The sequence below is a fragment of the Ischnura elegans genome, chromosome 4, assembly GCF_921293095.1.
Source record: "Ischnura elegans chromosome 4, ioIscEleg1.1, whole genome shotgun sequence".
Taxonomy (NCBI): domain Eukaryota; kingdom Metazoa; phylum Arthropoda; class Insecta; order Odonata; family Coenagrionidae; genus Ischnura; species Ischnura elegans.
Window position 1 is genome coordinate 50,243,565 of NC_060249.1, and position 22,135 is coordinate 50,265,699.

Sequence of the window (22,135 nt, forward strand, 5' to 3'; positions counted from 1 at the left end):
TAGTGATGAGCGATATATCGCTAACTGTGATTGAATCACCGTTACTGAAAAGTAGCAATCACCGTCGGTGATTGAATACTCGAAATCACTGTGATTGCGATTCGGTGAAGTTAGCCCTGCTGGTGATAGGCTGCTACCTAGTGATCAGCGATGTATCGCTACCTGTGATGGAAGGGAAGTAGGCGATCACTGTCGGTGACTAAATCACCGAATGCTCGAAATCACTGCGACTGTGGATACGATGAATATAGCTTCGTCTGCTACCACTGCTACCAACAGTATAGTAAATGATGTCTTATTCATCTTTTATGATGAATAAGATATTCTTTACGAAATATATAGCTAACGGTTTGAATAATGATGGTTTGCATATATAATATGTTAAAAAAAATGCCGACGGGATTTTAATGATTGGCCATTATCAATTCCTTTACCATATCAACTTTACTTAATTATCGTAATATGAACGAAGATTCAGACATTTTCTCTCAAAAAAATATTTGGCCTAATTTTCCTATTTTTAATAAGTTTATTCGCTTATTTTGCGGAAAACTCATTCATTGGAATTGGACAAAGTAGCAGGAATAGCAGCCCCACAAATCACCGATGACGTTTAAGAGTGATTCTCCTCGGTGATTGCAATCACAGTTAAGAATCACCGTTACTGATGAGTAGCAGTCACAGGTAACGAAGTGATTGGAGAATCACAGTTCCGCTCATCACTAGGCACCACTGCTCTCCAATTGCCTGAAACCTTATGCGGCTGTTGCCCGGTGACTGCCGCCGTAGGAGACCAGCGATAGGTGTATAGCAGTCTAGTTACGCAGGAGATAGCTACTATAGAGAAACGATGGAACGTAGCCATATTTCTTACGCCAAATTGTTAAATTTGTCCACATTCGTCAATGCACGTGCATTGGTAAACTGTAACTTTTAATAGATTACTCACAAACTCCCTATATAGACAATATATAAGGTAAGATTTCCTATTACATCCCTTCATTTGCAATTTTTTATGACGCACGAGGCAAAAAGAGGGTATCCTATTTGCTAAAAAAGTTGACGTGATAGATAAAAACTGAGGCAATTTCAGATGCCAAAAGTTAGTTGTGCTTGTTGAGGATAAAATAGGATTGCTTATTTTAAAAAAAATGTACTTATCTTTCTTCCACCACGTCAAGTTTTTCCACCATTCCTTCAGTAATTTGTGACCACTCTTTGATAGATAGAGTGTCGATCATAGGAGGCATCATTGCTATCCAATTGGCTGACATTAACCTTGTCAGACTGGCGTCCGGTGGATGACGCCGCAGGATACTAGTGACAGGTGCATAGCGAACTATTTATCAGGGTCACCACTCTAACTGAATTATAACATTTTTTTCCACGGTCTACATTTCGTCAAATTCACGGCCTGTTTTTTTGTACTTTAGAAATAAATATTGATCACGTAAAAATCACCAGCCGCACGTTTACTAAAAATTTTACAAACGCGATAAACGCCGGCAATGCAAACGCAGCAATGAAAGTGCTCTTTTTACGTCACCTATCGTTAGCGAAATTGCAAAATTTAGAGCCGGCTAATTGTATGTGTTGTGAGTGGGAAAATGGAGGGTGGCAGGGGAGTGAAGAGGTGTCTGATTTTTCTCAAGGATTAATGAGCACTTTGGTTACCGGTCTTCCAATCACAGGCTCAATGTCAATGTGTCGTCATAGCACACGGACCAATAAGTAATTGCGCTTCGAATATACGTGCGCAGACAAATGCGTGGTTTGCGAATTATTGGCCTTGAAACATGATCGACAGATCGATTTTTCTTTTGAACTCTCTATCGTAGTTCTACAATCAAGTTTGAGAGGATTTTAAGGTTTTATGACGAAATTCAGGGCTTTTTCCAGGTTCGTTCACGGTAGACGGAATTCACGGTTCTAAGGTTTTCACGGTTGAGTGGGAACCGTGTTTATGCAGGAGATACTTCAGTTAGACACGGGCACGTAGCCCGAAATTTGCTTCTAGGGGGGAGATTTGGTTTTGTGCGGGTTGCCTGCAAGGATATTATTTTTTCGTCAATTCACGCGCATCCGTGCCTTTGTATGAATTAAATCATTCCGTACGGACAGTATACAAGGTAAAGTTTCCCTTTAAATTCCTTCATTAGCAAATTTTTTACGACGCATTAGACAAAAAGAGGGTACCCCGTAGCTTAAAAAGTTAAGAGATGACATTTTACGCAAGATGACCGAACGAATAAAATGGCGTAATTTTATTGTAGGCCCTCCGGAATTACAGACTGGCACTCAAAAAGTTGAGATTAGTATTGTTTAAGGTGCAAAAATCGCTCAATTTCATTCCTCACTTCACGGCAAGGGTCTTCGAGTCTCGGCCGCCGGCTAAAAATTGACGTGATAGATAAAAACTGAGGTAATTTTATTTATTTATCCTGAGGCCATACGCGAATCTAGGGGGGGCACGTGCCCCCCCCCCAGATCCTTAAAAAATATGCAAGATTTTTAATAAAGTCCCATTATCATTACGTTCGTTTTGTATTACGAGGCATCCTTGTGCCTCCCCCCCCCAGAACAAAATCCTGGATCCGCCCCAGCCTGAGGCCAAAAGTTAGAAAAAAAGCACGTCACAGATCTAAGAAAATAAGATGGCTGTTTCCCAGTGTAATTTGTTCAACCACCACATTTTCTTTCATGTCCTTTGGTTGGAGTTAAGTGCACACAAAGAGCGAAAATTACATTTCGTGCCGGGATCGCGAGCCAAGAAGTGAATAAGGGTTTTATCTTCAGCTATCTCACAGTCTTTCGCGGTCCATTTCCTGCGTGTAGTGCGCCCCCTCGTTTCCTCCTCCCACACAACGTGCGGTTGGGATCACTTGGACGTGTTCGAGGACGACGGCCTAGGGATTCGAGTGTTTGAACCGACTCGGCTCAAAACCTAAAAGGGTAAAAGCCCAGTTTTTCGATACCGCGTTCCGCACCACCGTAATTCTTCTCGCTCTGAAATAATGCCTAATAAATAGCGTCAACACGTAAATAACTATATCGTAACAAATTAAATGTTTTCATAGCATAAAATTAACTGTCAAAATTAAGCAAAAATAGCAGCATATTCGGCTTCAGCTGATCAAAAACATCATCAACCCACATTTCACTTACACACTTTTAAATATAAAATTGGTATTGATCCCATGCTCAAACGATGGAAAATTTTCATAAATTCACAAGTTAAGCTACTGTTGCACTCTTAGTAGTTTGAATATTTATATTTCTCATATCCTTCATTAGTTGAAGTTATCACTCCCGGTTACGGAACGTCCTTACACTAACTGTCGCGTTCACGAACTTTCGTGGTAACGAACTCTCCGTTTATGAGATGTCGGTTACGAAATAACCGTTTTCGTATTGACGTGATACCTGCCTGTCTTATCATTGGTCCCACTATCCACCCGTAGGAATATTTATGATCTTTCTTTCATTTACAATGCCTTAAATAATAATTATGCGATACTCTGAAATACTCCCACTTTTTTCACTTCACGTTCTCAACTACGCATTTTGTTATGACCACTTACTGCACCAACCTAAAGTCCGTCTTTCTCTATCCCAGATATAGCTTTTTAACTGTCTAAATAAATACAGCTCCGGAACCAAAAAAATCCCCACTGTACTTGATAAATACCTGACGGTTGAAACGCGTTGTACTTTCATCAATAAACTAACTAATTCACGTAACTCCTTCCCCGGTTAATACTACCGTCATACGTATATAAGGAGGACGATTTCCAAGTTTCGACATTCCCTGATGACGACGGACAAGTCGTTCATCGAAACGTCGGCCGAGATGGAGTTGGAGAACCTGACCCGGTGGAATGCCCGAATAAGCTTCCACGATTCATGGTCAATGTTATTCGAAAAAACATAATAACCCCGCAGAACTGTCAACTCCCCTTTTATGCGCATCTGGAGGCCGTAAGCTTACGCGACGACCGTGCCGGTTTTTCCCTTCTATTAATCTCTCTCACTTCCGCATCAAACATCCCAGTAATTCAGATCGGTATCCCGTCCCCACATGAAGAAGAGGCGATGGCTGAGCCGGACGCCGCCGCGGGCGTAATATCATCCCTCGCTTCACGCTCCGAGCACCCCACGCGTCGTCCAATCAGGCACGTCCACTTAATTCTAATCGTTCACACCACGACAGCCGCCAGCCGTCCAGCCTCGGACGATGCTTCGCTCCAGGGCGAAGGGAGAATCCCTCGCCATAAGAATTAACGCGGGTCTTTAGAATCCACGAGATGAATCCGCGGCACACATCCAAGGGAACTACGTACTTGAGGTCCCAGTCCGTTTCATTGAAGCAAGATTTTTTTGCCACTGTAGGTGCATAATTATCGGTTTTCAAAACTGTCCGCTGCGAGGTGATTATGTGAGACCGATTTATCAATTCCCAATAATCAATATTACATAATATTTACAATCATGAGGTATAGCATAAATAAGTTATGAATTTGACAGATCAAATCATCACGAATATAAATTTCGGTTACTTATACGGAGGGGACAAAAGGTGCGGATGGAGCGAGTACTTAGCGGGAAGGGGAAGTTGAAAACAGTGTTAGGGGGTAGAATGCAAGGTAAGCGAGGGAGAGGAAGGAAATGATAGGTTTTTTTTAGATAAAATGAAAGGGAGTATGCCTTATCGTGACTTGAAGAGGGAATTGGATGATGGGGAGGGAGGATCCCAGAATTCTTCTCAAATACTCCATGGAAACCTACCTTGTTCGATGAAATACTTTAAGTTGTACTCCAAACCTGCTCATTTACAGAATATGCGATACTTTTTCGTTGCGAGTAAAGGAACCTCCTTTAGTAAGTGTTTCTCTTATTCATCTACATCTACATAATACCCCGAAAGCCGCCTAAAAGGCGTGTGGCAGTGGGTGTTAGTACCTCCAAGTCTCCAGTGGCTCCCAGCCTAATTCGCTTAACATCTGGGTAACGCTGTCTACACGCCCGTAGCAGTTTTTGACGAAACGCGCAGCCTTCCTTTGTATTTTATTCAGTTCGCGGATTAAGTCTTTCTGCACCGGAACACATACGCTCGCTGCATATTCAACGTGCGGTCGGACGATTGCGAAATAGCACCTTTCTTTTACTTTCTCATCCGAAATGATCCCATCATTTTGTAATCGGAGAATTGGCCAAGCGTTATTTTTATTTAATAAAAAGTTAAATTTTATTAATTTAATAATTTGATTATTACTTTTATTTTCCTATTAAAAGACTTATTTTTAAACAAAGATGTAGATGGTAGATGAGTTGCACAAAATTACCACCGTTCTACATAAACTTCTTAACAAATTTCAAGAAGACAAGGTGTGTGCAAATGCATATATTGATGGTAACGGTGGGACATTATAGGGTTTCGGATTTAGTTTTCAGGCATTATGCATTTTCTGAGGCCTTCGTAATGATTTCAATAAAAAGTTGAACGTGAAATCATATAAATTTGTTGCATTCATTTTAAAAAATTTACGATTTCACCTGTGATAATAAAGCAAGAGACTTGATAATTTTACTTTAAAATAAAAGAAAACAGAAATTCACCTGCTAGCCAGAAGCCATGCGCTCCAACGGATTCCGCACTTTCCACATCCTCATGACGACGAAACACAAGGGGAGATAGTTAAAAAAAGAACATATTTCTAAATGCCTTTTAGTTGCGGCCAATCTGCGTGAGATACTGCCGCGTGACAATGACACGACCAGCGGAGCGCACGACACGGCTCAGAGCAATAATAATAATCACCGTGCAAAACGCCCGTTCTAGCTCATTCTGTTTCGCACACTCCAGAGTGACGACTATCGACGTGAAATCATCCCCAGCGACCAATCGCCCACCCTTACATTGACTGCCGGAGTGCATCATTCGGGGATAGTCATGCACGGTAGTGAGCGAAATTAACTCCAGACGGCGGCGGAGGGCCGATGGTGGTATTATTCGCCTGCACGCACCGCGTCAAACAGTCAAAATTTGATTGCAGTGTCGCGTCTGACTGCACCCGGGCGGGCCAGCACGATTTGCCGATATTTGGCTGCACCCGTGGGAGGAACAGCAATGCCTCTGGCGCGTCGAAGTCGAAACCCATTTCTTCTTCGCGCACCCGCTCAAAATAACGAAATGAAATTTCATCCCTTGACTTCCTACGGAAAATTTCAACAATTTTCCTCAATCTTTTTCACAGAATGTAAGAACAAGAGCAATAGTAGCGGGCGTGACTAGGTATAAATCCTTTAGAATAGGATGTGAAGGAATGAAAACTTTCCACCCGAGTCGCTGCTCTGTCGTGTTCATGGGTCTGCTTTGTTGGTGGTCCTGCATCCAAGGGAACTACATACACTGAAAGAAAAAATTGGCTGTTGTATCCAATAGTTGGATCCCACATCCAATTTAAATGGTTGCTATGGCCCCATCCAGTTAGTTGGATAAGGGAGCCATTTTAAATGGCTGGGCGAGAAATGGCTGTGGCAACCAACTCGTTGGATACAACAAGCCAGCGTCGTTGGGTCTTACGTCCATCTATATTGGATGCCACAACCTTGCGAAATTGTTGCCGTAGCGTTTAATTAATGGGTTATATTTCAACGGATATTATTATTAATAGTGTCACCATTTGAAAGTAACATTACAATATCCTTTCGTCGTACTATTTCCACCACTTACGATGAACATTAGAGTTAGAAAATACATTTTTTTAATAAAATGTTTATTTACCGTAAATTTTGGGGTTCATAGTTTTCACTGCAACTTGTAACCTTGAAGACTTACTCACCTCGGATCACTATCATGTGGAATTGAATGCCATAAATAATGCAAATAGGTTAAATGATATAAGAAAGCAGTAATCTTTTACGAAACGTATTTATTAAAAAATGAAGCAACTTTAAAAAAAAAAACTTTCAGTTAAAAAATTTTGTTACACAATATCTGAAGGCTGCATACAATTTTGCTGCTATAGTCCGGCATTCTCACATAAATTACAGGCTGAAAAGATATTAAGTTTTCAACATTGATGTAGTTTACTATGCTGGTTTCAAGAACTTCGTAAACATCAAATATTTGTCGAAATCCAAGGTGTACAGAGCTTTGTAGACGAAACACTCAGTCATTTTCAGTTGGAAATTATTCTGTCCACTTTTCCAAATTCAGGAAGGCTGAAATCGTCGAAACCAACTGCAACACATTTTCCACTTCGGTAACGTGTGAACTTCCTCTTCACCCAAGGCACCTCAAGGCAAGCTGACACAAACTCACGGGGAATTTTCCTATAAGTGTCCATCAACACCTCACAATCTTCCACTAAGGAACTGGAATAAATATATAAAATGTTTGCATAATTAAACTTGCCTTTATGATTATTCGTTATACTCTTTTGCAATTAGTTACCAACGCTTTGCATGAAAAGGAAGCTACTTCCTACTCATAACTTAAGCTATTTATACAGTACATAAATCAGCCGTAACTTCTTGTCATGTAAACATCAAGAATAGCTAGATCAGGAGAAAAATGATTTTAAAAATTCTGTGGTATGTTACACCTAGCAATATGGATGCCATAGTATATAGGTCTATATATCCTCGATTTGAGTTCTAAATTTCGTGATACACAGCTCTATATTGCAGTTCATACGTATTGTAACGTTTGATATTATGTTAATGTATTGATTTCTATTATTTATTTGATGTTTATGTTTGGATTGTTGCCAATGAGTTGTTGAAAAGAGAGAGGGAATTGTTGAGAGGGAAGCCATTTAAATATGAGCTGGAAGGAAGGAGAGGAGAAAAAGAAATTTTGATATGAAATTAATAAAGAGGTCTCTGGAAGAAGCCAGTGTCTGATATTACACTTTTATATTATATAAACTTAGGGTAGAGTCCTTCGCATAATTAGTGCATAAGTGTCTATATTTCTACTTGTACAGTGGAACTCAGGTTATCCGGTGTGCATGAAATTGCAATCCAATCCAATTGAAATCTAATGGAAAACTACTTGAAACTTTTCATCAATGGATTAAATGAGAATACAAACATTTCATTCATTAAAAGTGATATTGTAATACACATGTAGTAAGTTATAATGCATTCATCTATTTAGTAACGAAATGTATAATTCATATGGTAGTAATCAAAATTGACCGGAAGTACTTTCGAGAAAACGTATGGGTTGAAAAATACAATATCCAACCTAAGGATAATATCAACCCACAAGATAAAATCTTGAACGGTGAAATAAAATAAGAGTTATGCATAATAACGGAACACAATAGGCAAGCTTACCGGTAAATTTTTCCTCGAGAAGGTTCAGGTCCAAAGCATCAAGAAAATCCTTAGCTCGGTCATCGTCTCGTATTAAATTGCTCTAAGATATAAAAAAAGTATTAAAATTGGCAATGAATGGCTATATATTTTCTCACTTGCAAGAGCAAACTTAAAAGCTATTTACTTACCACAAAGCACGCCAAACACTTACGAGTTGTTTATTATAAGAACTGTTTGGGAGTCCGTCGCTATAGTGATGACTGACGCAGAAGCGATAATAGTCGCCTTATCCATCGAGTTGGCTGTGGGATCCAACTATTGGATGAGGGATATTTTCGAGATTGGTGTGGGGACCAACACTTGGACACTACAACCAAGTTATGATTGTCCAATTTAATTAGATATACCACCTAATCGCGTTGGTTGCCGTGTCTGTTACAGTGGATACTGCATCCAACCTTCACTTATCCAATTAAAACTGGATGTCTCATCCAATCCTTTTTTTGAGTGTAGAGGAGCCCCCAGTTCATCTCGTATAAGCTTGATTTATGTTGTCACTTTGGGTTCATTTTACTCAATTTTCAACAACATCTTCATATCATTTTATCATTATTTTTCTCATTATTTACAGTACAATATTTGCAACCACGAGGTATAGTTTTGTCTTCATCAGGCCATCAAACCTCAATATACGGTAGATTCTCATTATGGTCATCATAGGGCTGCTGCTCTCTCCTCCTGCTCTTTGAACTTCCTCACCGCTCAAACAGCCGATCATTAAATATTCAAAATTTTAAAATTTTCTTCATTCACTATTTTTCGCATATATGAGCAAAGTTATTCATTTTTCACTTGAATATCAACACACTCTTAACGCGATTTTTCGTGAAAGTGCATATAACAAAATAGCAAAATATCCACCTGCCACCAGCACAACTTGGGTCTCGATTGAGGGGCACTCCACTGATCCCTGACGTACCTCACGAAAATCCCAAGCATTTTTTGTGTCGGCGCTAGTCATTCGAGAATATGTATTTAGTAGCAAGACCAACGATCTTCAAACTGGTAGACCCTCCCACTCATTTTCCAAGGAGACAGCATTAATATAGATCAAAGAATCAATAGAGTTAGGTTTTGCTCAGTAAGGGCATAAAAACAGTTCGTGTATTTTGTTCCAGGGGCGGATTCAACATCAAATTTGGGGGGGGGGGGTCATGACCTGGAGTCTTGAGTACCCCCCGGGGGAGAGGGGCATTCTCCCGCGTAAAAATTTTTAATTACCCATTTTTTACGCATATTGGAGCCTAAACTTTAATTTTTATTCTTCACAACAGATGAAATTGAACAATTTTAGACATATATGAAGTTAAATAATGGAGACGAAATAAATAGCCTACAACAAACCTATTAAACCAATAACAAAATTACGAATTTTTTATACAAATTTGGGGATTTGGGGATATAGAGAGATTTATACTGCATTCAAAAATCATAAAAAAGGCGACATTTATCAATATCTTCCACTTTTTCACGTATTCAAATCGGCCACGATTTCTTCCCGAGGGAGCGTTTGGAGGACAAAAGGAGACGATCGGTACATGAACCCCCCTTAAATCCACCACTGTGCTGTTCGGAGCAGCCGAAAAAATACACAGATCACAAGATCGCATGCCATTTTAAAATATGCCATGTCAAAATTTAAAAATAACGATTTTTTAACGCAAATTGGAGCCTAAAATTTAATTTTTATTCTTAACAGCAGATGGTATAGAATAATTTTATACACATAAGAAGTTTAATAATATAAACGAAATAAATAGCCCACAGCAAAACTATTAAACTAATTTAAAAAATAAAAAAAATTTCATAAATATTTGGGGATAGGGGTCATGACCACTGTGATTCCCCTATAATCCGCCACTCTATTGTTCGAAGAAACCGAAAAAATACACAGATCACGAGATCGCATGCCAAAAAAAAGATACGAAAATATCTGACGTTGCGAAACGTTGATTTCTTTTTTTATTACTACTACTCTCTTAACGAGATCATCGCGTGCTTTCACCCCCCACCCTCACAGGAAAGGAAAGTAACGAAACGCATGTCGCCGCCCTATCTTTCGGATGAAAAAAAACATTACGACCCCCACTTAGTTGAGGTTGACGGGGGTGAGGGGTTGGATTTGGGATCCCAGAGACGAGAGCGCGAAAGAGAGAAGTGAAGCCGCGATTTTTTCCAACCGGATGAGTAATGTTTGCGGTTTGTGAATCGTTTCCCGTCCCTTTCATTCCATTGTTTCCGCCACAGGAGCAAAATCGTCCGGAAAGGAGAAACAGATGACGGGGCTTAAAAAAAAAAAAGAACTGATGGAAGGAATCGGAGCAGGATGAAGGGCAATTATTATTTTCCTGCTGAGCGCGAGGCTGTGGGAAATATTTCGGACCGCATTAACGGATGCCAGGTTCATTTCATCTCGATCCGCAATATTTTAGGGTCAGAGCCTACTAAATCAGCATAACATCGCCAATAATGGTAATGTCCTCGGCCGGGGGAACACTCCTATAAAACCAATTCACGTTGAAAGGGCAATGTATGGTGTGGCAGTGGCGTAACTAGGAATATGCTTTGGGGGGATGAGGTGGCTTTGGGGGGGGAGGGCACCCCCCAGGAAACGGGGAGTTCCTTAATACTTTTATTTTTTATTTTTTTTATCTCAATCAGCCCCGAAAAGAGCGCAATGCGGCCTTTACATCGGGAGTTTAAACAATCAACAACAGACGATCACACACACCCATGTCCTGAAATGGAAAACCTATCCAGGCGGGACTCGAATCCGCGACATTCGGTACGGTAGGCGAACTAGGACTTATCCCCGCCGCCACCTTTCGAAAAATAACGCACCTGAAATTTTATTTTTTAGCATTTTACATCATTTTGGCACTTAAAATTTAACTTTAAGCAGATGCAGTTATTATATATGAGTGGGTTGGAAGCCAAGGGGTACAAGTGATTTTTTTCTCAACAGAGTAAGGTACAGTTAATTGTTAGAGTAAATACACAAAACCCTGGTTGCCAAGGGAAACGAGTGAGTCTCTGTTCTGTGCTGACATCGAGTGGAAAATCAAATGTACTGCCAAGTATCTAATTTATCTCGTTTGTTTTCTATACCTAATTTCTGTACCTAACTCTGCATACAAATGAGAAATCACTGGTATCCCTTGGCTTCCAACCCACTCAGGGGTGCCGACTTACAAAAAATATTGGGGGGGCCCAAACCGAGGACCTTGCCCAGGTAAATTTGATAAGTAGTGAATTTCAAGATTTTTAAGCATTTTAGAGGAGTCATATGATCAACATTAGAACCCTGATCGCTCGAATCTCGATATCTGGACACTCCGGGGAAAATTGACTAGCCTGACACATTTTTCCTCACATCTGTAACGAATTTTTGGGGGGGCTTGGGCCCCCTCAGGCCCCATGGAGTCGGCGCCACTGAACCCACTCGTATCAAATCCAGACAAGATTTTTAAATATTTTTTTTTAATTCTCTGAGGTTTTGCGGGGGGGATACATCCCCTTACCCCCCTCCCCCCCATAGTTACGCCACAGTGGTATAGTATTTGAAGGAAGTGACAGACTGCTAAGAGTATTTGCGCTACGTGTAAAGGTTAGGGAGGGAAGAGTGGAGAGAAACCAGCCGTCAACACTATCTCACTCAAAACGAAAAGCGCTAAAGGGATAACGGCTTAACGTCCCATTCGACGGACGGAGCGCTGTACTGGAAGTGCCCTTTACAAGGCACTCAAGTAGGGATCGGGCAGCCTCTGAAAAAAATCTCTGGATTTGAACCCGGACTGACCGGATGGAAAGCCAGCTCTCTAGCCCCCACACTAACCCGATCCTCCTTGTAATTCGTGCTTCTTCTCAATGGGACGAAGTGTGGTTGCAGAAACGGTGGAGATGGAGCTGTTCACCCGGTTGTCCACCCAATAAAAATACCTGTATTTGTTGGTGTGTTTTGATTCTTTGATTATGCATACCTTTGCTATTGTTCTGACGTCATTCTGTCGAAGGATCTTTCTTTTATCCTGTCTCTCCTTCTTCTTAAACACTAGGTTCGCCTGTTATATTATCTTCGTTATGTCTCTGCATTTCTATCTTTACTATTACCATTTACATTGGTCAACAATCTTGATATTAGTTTAGATCACCACTCATCAGCCAACATTTATACACTAACATACTTCTCCTCTTTGATACCCGTCACGTTCAGCTCGATCTACTTCACCCACGACCTTCGCTTGCCCCTCTTCTTGTATACTTCTCCTTCGACAGTTACTTTACTCGGATAGCAAATAACGAAAAACATTTTCAATGCATAATTTTCCGATGCACATCCTCTTTCTACCGCTATCCAATCATCAATTGAGGACCTTAGAAGCCAAGCGTGCAAGTGCGATTTTTTATAATTTTGGAGATAAGTACCTACAGACAATGGTTGATGGGGTACACAATAATGTTGGGGCCAAGGGATACAAATGATAGACTGAATCATTTATATATATATATATATATATATATATATATGCAAAAAAATGATTAATTTCTTTTACTTGCACACTAAAATTAATAACCAAAAGTTCATAAAACTGAAAAAAAATATTCATTTGCAACTATAGAGTTTTTCTTTGCTTGTATTTTATTTTTAGTGTTATTACACTTTGTTTTAATTTGAGATACGTATTGTTAGAACTTAGCCATCGATATGCTTATCAGTGATTCACTTGTACCATTTTGCCATAAAAATATTGAGCACCCCACCAACTACTGTCTTCACTTATCTCGGAAATTATAAAAATTGCGCTTGGCCCCCAAGGCTTCTTGGATCCTCGAATGAATCAAAAATGATGTATTAACTAGAAGTCATAAAAATTTTTAATAACACTGCATATTTTGCATGGTATTAACTTCCTTCGGTTCCTTACTTTCCTTTGACATATGTGATTTTCCTCCCAGAGTTTCAGATCAGGATAATATCAATCATTTTTTAGCATTTTCCATTCCATAATATTACCGAATTCTTTGAATTGCAATTTTGGACTCGGCTATTGGTAACTACGCAGCACTCTTGCACATATTTACTCTTGAGTTATCAACAATACAAGCTTAAACGTATGCAGAATTCGTCGTTCTACGCAGACCGATAGCGATGGATATATACTTCCTATTTGGGATGGACTGGTTTCAAAATTTCTCCATTTGACGGCATCTTTCTCTCCTCTCCACCAGTTAAGCACGTGTGGAGGCGTGTGTTAGGGTGAAAAAGGGTGAGATTTGGAGAGAAATGGGGGAGTATATGGGGTTATGAAAGCCCGACTTAAATCCTCTTTGAAAAAAATATCCCTTTCCCCACTTAAACTTCATCCCACCCCCAACCCAGATATTTTTCCTCCGCCCCTAGCCCAAAATCACCCCATTGTGGGCTCCTCAAATCCCCTGCATACATACGCGAATGGAAAGACTACATAAATATTAATATATCTGAGCGCATATGGGAACCCATATGAATCGGCGTAGGTGCAAAAAAAATCGTTGAAGTTTTGCAGCGAATCCCAGGGTACCTTTAAAGCGAATTAACTTAGGCATGACTGGACAAAAATATCAACTATTCACGATCAACTAACTTGTGGATTTCAAGCCATGAACTCGAATATTTCGTTAGCTAGATATTGCACTTATTAACAAATTTCATGGTGAAAAATAGAAGAGATAGCTTTGTTAGCTTTGAGTAATACAGTGTTTTGTTTCACATGTATTCTGGATGAACTTGAGCTGTTTTGGAATCCACAGCTTCGAGTACTTATAAGCGACGGGGTTTAACAGTACAATTAATACATACGTACTTAGAAATACCGTTTCTTTTAACATATTACTCTTATGTTGCGGGAATAAGAAAATGATCCGTATTCAAGGTTTTAAAACATAATATTAAGATAATTCATCAATACGTCGAGTACATAATTTTACAAAAACCCGTTTTGCAGTCACACGACATTCGCAATTAAGAGCAAATTCGGTCATATAAAAATAAAGTCCCTTTTTCTAAAGTTGCGTTTTCGACGCCAGACTCCACCATACTCTGTCAAACATAAAATGAGTTTTCACACCTAGTGCGCACTCTTTTCTCGGTGCTCGAACACTTCCTCCAGGTGAGAAAGGTAATTTTCTAGGGCACTCTTATGTTGCTGCATATTTTTGAAAAGACCTCGCTCAAGGAAAAAATTTGATCTACCTACTAGTACCTGGAAAATTCAATATAGCTAAATGAATGATTCGCCACTTCAAAATTTGACCGGAAACACACCTTTGGAACCAATATACTAACGTTACCTGGGGATATGCCGCGAAGTAAGCGTGATCGACGTCGTGAACTCGACTTGCTCTTAGTTCACAGGCAGAGGGCCCGCATTATATCCCAATAGAGTACCTCTATTTCCCACTCGCTCCATTCGCGTTTCTCCATTCGATAGCCCAACCCCATTCGAAAACCTAATCCCATTCGAACGGAGAACGAACTAAAAATCTCGCACAGGACGAAAATTTATCTAAGTTTTGGATCAAGGAATATTTAATACACCTTAACATTTAACGACAATGTACTCGCCACTTCAAAATTTATTTAGCTTTTTAGCCTCCGGAACCAAAATACTAGCATTACATGAGGATATTCCACGAGATTTGCCTCACAAAGTCGACTCGCTCGTACTTAACCCAAGAGTCAACGCTGGAGCGTGCGCCCTCTATGATAAGCGCACGCGCTTGGAATTGAGCGGGTACCTCCTATGTACCTGTAGGATCTACGTCCTCGATCATATCCCAATACAATGCCTCTCTAGTTCTCGCGCGCTCCCTTCGCGTTTCTCCATTCGATAGTCCAACCCCATTCGAACTCCTTGCGCCATTCGAACGAGTTTTGATGGCTTACAGAAGGGGGAATGAGAATAAAGTGAGTGCTTTTGTGGGGAAGGGGTTTCCCGCGATTTCCAGGGCACCTACTTGAAGGGTGAAAAGCGGCGGGGTTTCGGGGGAGGGCGAGAATGGGTGACAGGGGAATGTGCAGAGTAAAGGGGGATGAAGTGTGGGAATAAAGAGATGGGAGGGATGAAGGGGCGTTACCGCGGATTTTTATTTAAAAATTTTACCCCCACCCCCATGCGGTAAAGGGTGTCAGGGTGCTTTTTTCAGGGGATGGTCCGGCGGTTTATACATATATATACATATAGGTGTCAGTGGGCTGAGCGAGGGATAATGGAGAGAAAGGAGAGAGAGAGAGAGAGGTTTTGATTCCGTGGAGGGACGGGAGGATAGAGAGAGTTTGGAATACCTCGTGTGGTGAATATGTGGGGAGGTTTTTTTTCTCTCCTGCCCTTTTGAGTGCCGGGAAGGAAGAATGCGAGGGGTGTCTCTCCCAGGGTTAGAGTCGGTGGGGTTGATCCCAGGGTGCGCCCGGAGTGGGACGATAAAGGAATGCGGGATAAAAGCGGGAGACCCCCAGGGACTCAAGGTGGAAATCTGGCAGGAAGACTCGAGGTTTTCTTGAGAAGACGTCGAGGAAGTTTCGAAATCTGGGGCAATAGAGGGTGTAAAGTCAGGGGAGGGGCTCATATATGCCCGCCGTACTCCTTTGAAATATTTCTATGCACCCTTTTACCCATGGATTCAGTATTTTTTAAGCCATTACTACTACGATTGGAAGCCTATTGAATTAAAAATAATATTTAATGTATCCAATAGAAAATTTTATTGCTGTTGACAAATGAAGCGAGAGTATACAAAATGAAATAGAAATATTCTACTATTCTAGTAGGCACTGAGTTCAATTATATATTTTTAAAAATACAAATTGATACTAGCTCCCACAATACCCTGAACTATTGCTAAGTAAATACATTTCAATGGTTTACTCAAACCTTAAAAGTAAGCGTCTCCAAAAAGATACTATGGCATTATGGCATGTTTTCCCCTCTTTCCTACAAGGCAATGAAAGAAAGCATATAAAATTACGCTGGTGCTCATGAATGTGCACCGAATAAATGAGTTGAGGGAAAGATACCAGAACTCTTGTGTGACCAGTCCGTTCCACCTCTCGAATATTCAAACTAACATTGGGTTAAAGAAATGAGTGAAAAATACACCATTCAGATTTTCATCGAAATCCTACCGTTCATTTAAAGTGCCTTGTGCATAGTTTAACAAATTCACGAAGAATCAAAATATAATAATAGAATAAATTGAATGGTGGATTTCAGGTGTTTAATGGTGGAAAATATTTATTTAATGTGTGAATATAGATTAACGAATATAATATTAATGCAATACTTAGGACATACCGACCACACGACGACATTCAGAACGGCTTCATGACATTTTTAAGAATTTATCATTATGTCCCGCCATATTCACGCCGAATACTATGAATACACCGGTGAAAATATTGACAGGAAGTACGTTGAAATGAAGGGAAAGGAGGTACATCATAAGGCTACATATACATCTACATAATACCCTGCAAGCCATCTCCAGGGTGTTGGGCAGTGGGGTGATCAATCACAAGCATGCATCATTCAAGGGGAGTCCAACATGCACTCCACGCGGTCATAAAAATATTACGCATAATAAGAAAAGATACTTCCACATTCATTCAAAAGCCAAACTTGCCTACGGTTAGTAAGGTTAGAGCAATGGGAAAAATAAATAAGGCAATGCGTCTTCTATGCGACGACATTAATTTTATTAACAGATACAGTTGCTTTTTTAATCAGTGTGAGGAAAGAATGAATTTTTAAATCTCTATGTCATGCATTCTATTTTTTATTTTCTTCTCGTGATTACTTCTACCGTTGAACGACGGTAAACGAATGATATGTTTCTCATTTAAAAAAAAGTATCATCTCCGAATTTACTAAATGAAACACAGTTTTTAGAATTTAGTCCAAAACCAATCTTCATAAGCGCAAAACATAATCAGTCGACAGACCTTAACGAGTGATCACTTTCAAAATAATAAAAAAATAACACTTTTGAAAGTAATGAGGATAAAATTACTACTATGTACTACGTAATTACTACTACGACTACGTAAGATAAAATTTTCATCTGTATTCATTATTTCATTAGTCCTTGGCAGTCGCTAAGGTACATTTATTTAGGAGCTCGGAGATTTTTGCCTCACACTTCATTGCTTCTTCGTGAATATTTGGCCAAAAACAATACTGTAACGATGCCCCATCTTCCATATTCCCCAGACTTGGCTCCAAGTGACTTTTGTCTATTTCAAAAAATAAAAATAACCTTAAAGCGTGGTCGTATCCAGAGAGGGGCAGCTGCCCCCCTTGGGAGCAAAAATCGCAAAAGCCTTTAAGCAAAACCTGTACTAAATTGAAACAAAAGCATTCGACAAATTTTCTTTGAGCCCACGAAAAATGATATGTATTAGTATAAGATATGTAACTTAAATATAACTTTTTTCAAGGAAATAATCTCATAAACTAATGCCACAACTTGGTTTGCCCCTCCCCTAGACCATGGCTTGCCCCCCCCCCTGTTATGATCCTGGGTACGCCCTTGCCTTAAAGGGCCGTCGTTTTACAAGCATAGATGGCATTAAAAGCGAATCGCTCACAGAGCTGAAAGCTAACTCAAAGATCGAGTTTGAGAAGTATTTAGAGAATTGGAAGAAGTGACGGCACATATGTACAATATCTAATGCAGAAAATGTTGATGGCAACAGCATTAATATAGACGAATAAACACATTTTTTTCGAAAACTAAAATTCTTGTAATTTCTGAACACACATCGCATATGAAACGAGAAACACAGAAATCTTTTCTACCAACGTCCCTTGTACAATGTTTTTACGGCCACACGACAGTTTTATGTTCCGTTCCGCGTCTCATAATACCATTTAACGCGGTTTTACTCGCGAAAAAAAGGGAGTACTTTTTCTCACTTTCCTTCGACTCCCCGCACTCGCTGTACGCAGACGCGTTGTTATCACCCCCCGCCACCCTCCCCCGTGTCTTCACCTGCGTATTACAACAATGGGGAGTGGGAGAGGGGAGGAGGGGTGGCCACAGGGAGCGTTGCACGGAGGCAAGATCAAAAGTCCGCCGGATACCCTAGCAGCCAAGTGAGGATACGGAGAGACATCCGCTAAGAGGACCGCGAGGGAGGGATTGAGACTTTGGCGGGTGGAGGAGCTCGAGACAGCCGCGGACGAAGAGCGGGTGCGTCGGAGGGTGTCTGGCAGGGGTTGATATCGCAGGTTTCCAGGACACAGGAGCGGTGGAGGAAACATGTGAGTAATGTCTAGCGCTTAAAGGCACGAATATTGCAACAGAGGATTCTTTCAGACATCCCATAGCTGCGTTGTCATCCACAGTGCAGTGAAATGGATTTTCAAAAGTCACCAATTACGGGCCAGGAAATCGGAATTTCACCTCTAAATAAGCTATAATTTGGACTTTCGACCGAATTTTATACGCGAGATGATTTAATCTGAATTATTCATAACTTTCCAACTATTCCTTGCGGCTGTCAATATTGTGTTGTCTATATTGAGAAATATAGTGGTAAAATTATAAACTTGTCTGCTGAAATTTTTGAAAACCGAGTAAAGTACACCCAAAGTGGCGACATAGATCAAGCTTATACGAGATGGGCTGAGGCCTCCTCTAAGGGGTTCCCATGACTACCTGATCACAATCAAAGCACAGTCACGGCAGTGTCTCATCAAACTAAATTTTTTACTCTACCGACATTCTTAGTTTTTATTTTTCTCGATCAGGTTTAATTGTTTTCGGATATTATAAATTAAGGCCTTTTCCATTACTTGTACTCACATATCATCCCATGCTTTACATCCTTCAAGAGACTCCTAGGGGAATACGTTGATTTCGCTATGGTAAAATCGTGTTATATAGACGATAAATATGTTTCTAAAGAATGTAATATTCATCGGAGCCAATACTTCTAACAACACATGAAAATCTTTACCACACATAAACTTAGAATTTTTTACTTGGAACTTTTTGGAAACAAAGCTTTTGAAAAATGGGTAAGATTATTTGGTTCTAAGCGAGTATCGACTCCCGAGCTGAGAGATTCGATGAGATTTCCCGAGTCGGATATTTTTTGTACGTCACAGTTCACACAACTTGTTGCTAGTTCTTCCGATTACTAATTCCACGCAATTGGGCAAGTTAATTCTTTCCATCGGGATAAATGAAATACCGACACCTCGAAAAAGAAGTGAAAAATGTACGGAATGATTTGTACGCATGATTTTGATTCGATAAATTGGAATAATTTAAAGTTAGCTAGTGAAGTATTTATGAAAACTTTATTACCGTATTTACCCGTACAATCCGCGTACCTTTTTTTCCAGAAATGCCGGTGAAAAAATGGGGGCGCGCGGATTACACGAATCCTCCAAATTTTAATCTTAGCCGCGTTCCATTTTCCCTCATCGTTTATTTCTTCATGGTTATAAAAATAATAATAAAATGTCTTTATTCGGGCGAGGTTGAGACTAAAAAGTCCCCTCTCGCACCTAACCCCTCGATAACGTCAATGCAAACATATTAAAAAATGGTAGACAAACGTTTACAATACAAAGAATATACAATATACACTGCTTGTGAAATGTCAAAAAATGTAAAAAACTATATGTGAAAATTTTGTGTAAAAAAGATTTCTGTTTGTGGTAAAAAACATGAGGATAAGGGTGTAATATCCTTCAGCGAAAAAACCCACTGCAGGAAAACACCTACACAAGAAGGGGGCGTGAAAAACCTGCGAAAACCTACTGAGTGAAAGCTAATGTCATGTTACATGCAAAATACAACAGGGTTAAGCATTGAAACTAGGAAACCTTCGCAGGAATTACATTTCTAACATTATTTAACCTTATTAATCATAGAAACGTAAATTTATTGATTTAGCGACGAATCACGAGTTCCTATATATTAGACCGTCTCAAACAGCGTTAGGAAGTTTTTGTGTTCCTCACGAGCCGGCCCAAAACTTGGGGTGCGCGGCTTGCATGAGCAAATACGGTAATAACACTGAGGAACAATTTTAACACATTTACGTTGACTTTAATTTTTGAGCTGGTTGAGGGTAAAATTTTAATGCTGATTTTTAAAATAGTGGTTAGTTTTCTTACACCATGCCAAGTTTTTTCACTGAGCCCCGCGCGACTGTGACTGGTCTCCGCTAGATTGAGCGTCCATCACAGGAGACGTCATTGCTCTCCAATTGGCTGAAATAAACCTTATGCGGCTGTTGCCGGGTGACTACCGCCGTAGGAGACCAACTACAGGTGTATAGCAGTCTAGTTACGCAGGAGATAGCTAGGCACTATAGTGAGACGAAGGAACCTAACCAGACTTTTGCTTCTTGGAGGGAGATTGGGTGTTGTGCGGGTTGTATACACGGATATTTCTTTGGTCAAATTTATCTACCTTTGTCAATGCACGCGCATTGGTACATGGGCGTACCCAGAATCAAAACTCGGGGGGGGGGGGGGGGGGAAACTAGCTGTGGTCGTTCAAGTTGTAATTTTTTTGCGCAGAAAAGGTTAATGTAACCAAAATTTTAAGGAAGTTATGACAGCAATTCATTAGTTTTTATAATTATTTGCTTGAAAAAATAATGATAATGAAATAAGGAAAAATTTTTCAAAACTTTTGTTTTAAACTAAATTTATTTTCGCTTCCGCCCCCCCTGCCCTCTGCTGGGTACGCCCATGCATTGGTAAACTGTACCTTTTGATAAATTACTTAAAAATTCCCTTTATGGACAACATGAAAGGTAACATTTCCCATTACATCCCTTAATTTGCAATTTTTTATGACGCATGACGCAAAAAGAGGGTTAAACTGAGGCAATTTCAGATGCCAAAAGTTAGTCAAAAACGAGTCACAGATCTAAGACAAAAAAATTACTGTTCTCCAGTGTAATGGATCACATTTATGTTCTACCAAACCTTTTCCGTTTCAAATGCTTCAGATATTCAAATACTCCGATTTCTTCTATTCCGAGTTTAACCGAATTCTTTCTATTAAAAAGTTGTAACTAACGCCAATAACTAAAGTTAAATTGCTTTCGCGAATAGTAATTTTAGTATACTAGTTAGAAGGTTAAATTGGAGAGATGTATGGGAGCCAAAAATCTCTTTCATAAACGTTTCCTCATATTTTTATCTTATTCGTTTTATTTACCATAAACTACAGGCCACAGTGAAAGAAACGGTCCCAGGGATCGCCACTTTCATAGCTTGCGATACTCCCATCAATCATTTAGACAGTTCAAGTTCCTCATATATTTGAGATTTAATTGATTCCCGAACATGTCTCTAGTGATGCCTCCTTAGTGGTGGACAATAGTATACGCTGAATCAATTCCCTGGGCATATTTTGACCCATGGGCAATAATATTATTCTAACTCTCTTTATATCGGGGGAAAGCCCTTTTAACGACTTGATAATCCTCCAAGCGACCGCTACACATTCATCACATAGATCATTTGTTCAACTCATCGCACCCTATCAAGCAATAAATGTAACTAATGACTTCATTTAGAGCCCGTCTAGTGATTATTGAGGTGATTTCGCGGCTTGATGAGTCTCATAACTTACTTCAAATAAGTAATTAAATACACGTGTAATTCCCTGAGACGACCAATTTCCTGACAAACCACCTGTCCTCATTACCGGTCCCAGATGTTATCTCCTCCTCGGAAAT

The 22,135-nt window shown here is 40.0% G+C and overlaps 1 protein-coding gene and 1 long non-coding RNA gene across 5 annotated transcripts in view; one reads left to right on the plus strand and one right to left on the minus strand.

The window, feature by feature from the left end:
• LOC124157419 (protein rolling stone-like) overlaps positions 1–22,135 on the plus strand; it is a 179,629-nt gene that overhangs the window by 119,323 nt on the left and 38,171 nt on the right. The window lies entirely within an intron of this gene.
• On the minus strand, positions 7,342–8,779 carry LOC124157421. Its single transcript, XR_006864591.1, has 3 exons — positions 8,517–8,779; positions 8,347–8,428; positions 7,342–7,377 (listed from the first exon to the last, which is right to left on the minus strand). It is a non-coding gene; the product is annotated as an uncharacterized LOC124157421 (long non-coding RNA).